Here is a 1,607-nt window from a genome sequence, read left to right on the forward strand (position 1 = left end):
CTATGACACACACACAGAAGTGCGGGGGCAGGCTTCCAGTGCTGGGGCCCCCGCACTTGTTTTCCCTTTCCCTGGGCTTTGGCATCACTAGCCCCTGCTTAGCGAGTAGGGGTCAGTGGGCCCCAAAATGTGGGGCGTGACTCCTAGGGGGACACAGAGGAAGATTGATGGGGGCACCTCAGGGCCTGAGCCAGCCCCCATGGAGGGCAGGGAGGGAGCCCCACTCAGCCTCACTCTGTCCCAGCTCTTCCCCAACCCCACCCTCAGCCTGGGCCCCTGGCTCCCAGCCCGGCCTCGACCCCCTGACCCCTGTCCGCACCCCTCTCCCCAGCAAGCAACGGCCCCACTCCCAGCCCCGGTTCTCGACCGTGGCTTCCGAGGGGCCACAGCCATGGACACGAGGGCGCAGTGTGAAATGTTTGGGGACCACTGGGTTAGGGTGACGTCCTCAATCACTTCTCTGCAGTCCAATGAAAGCGATTCCTCACCCACCCACCCCTCCGTCAGGACGGCCTAGGTACGTTCCGCTGCCCTTCGCTCGTACAGGAAGGAGAATAACATTTCATTCCACTCAATGCTAAAGTGATTTGTAACCCACCACCATCCCAAACTGGTCATTTTGGGGAAGCGGCCCCCCCTCATGCTGCATAGCTAGGCAGAGTAGGGGTGTCTATGCAAACACGGTCTGTTCCTGAAGTCTTCCCCCAGCTCCTCACTAGATGTGACGGGGGAGCTCATTCTGCCCCTGCTTATGCTTAGTATTTAAAAACTCCTTAGTGGCCCTATCTCTGCCGGCCTTAGATTTCTCCTCCTGTCCCTCTCTTAGCAGCTCAGATGAGGTGGCCGAGTGGTTAAGGTGATGGACTGTTAATCCATTGTGCTCTGCACGCAGGGTTCAAATCCCATCCTCATGGGCTGCATTTAGTCTTCATTCTCCTTTACAGACAACCATCTCCCCCCTTGGTACAATGACAGATCAAACAATGTTGCTTCTTGCAAACAAAAACCTTCTCAGAATCTCAGCTGTCCTTCTCCCTTTGCTTCAAATAAAATATCTAAATCCCAGATTTCTAAAAAAATTCTCTAGTCCTGCATTTCTTAGTTTTTATCTCAAAAGGGAACAGCCTCATAATCTCCCCCAAACACCCTGGGACCTCCCCAAATAATTAAAATACCCCCAACCTGAGCAAGGCCACAACAATGAACCAGAGCTAGTGTCTAGGCCAAGCTGTTCTGAAGGAGGCAACTCAACCATTTTCTCTCTGCTTCCCTTGGCAAAGTCTGACTGAGAAAACAAAATTCCCCAAACTGAAAATTTTCTGCTGAAAAACCACTACTAGTCTGTTTGGGGACTTTGGTTTGAATGTACTATTATTATTCTCTTCTGATTTCTGAATCAGTTTTGTCATCCAGGTGTATTTCCAGCTGTTGAGTTGTGGGGGAGAGAGGCCAATTCATAATGTCTCTACTCCCCGTTTCATAGTTTCCTCCAACTGGCTAGGAAGTACCTTTGCTATGATGTGAGTCAAGCAGTGCCCATTGTCTCTGTGCTATCTCGGAGAAGTCTGCATTGTACACGGTTCCTGGGATAGTCCTTGAGAGTGTGG

General features: G+C 51.8%; 1 non-coding gene across 1 annotated transcript; it reads left to right on the forward strand.

Moving 5' to 3' along the window:
- Positions 1-833: 833 nt before the first annotated feature.
- On the forward strand, positions 834-920 carry TRNAN-GUU. Its single transcript has one exon. It is a non-coding gene; the product is annotated as a tRNA-Asn (tRNA).
- Positions 921-1,607: the final 687 nt, after the last annotated feature.

This window comes from Mauremys mutica, chromosome 26 (assembly GCF_020497125.1).
Source record: "Mauremys mutica isolate MM-2020 ecotype Southern chromosome 26, ASM2049712v1, whole genome shotgun sequence".
NCBI classification, from domain to species: Eukaryota; Metazoa; Chordata; order Testudines; family Geoemydidae; genus Mauremys; species Mauremys mutica.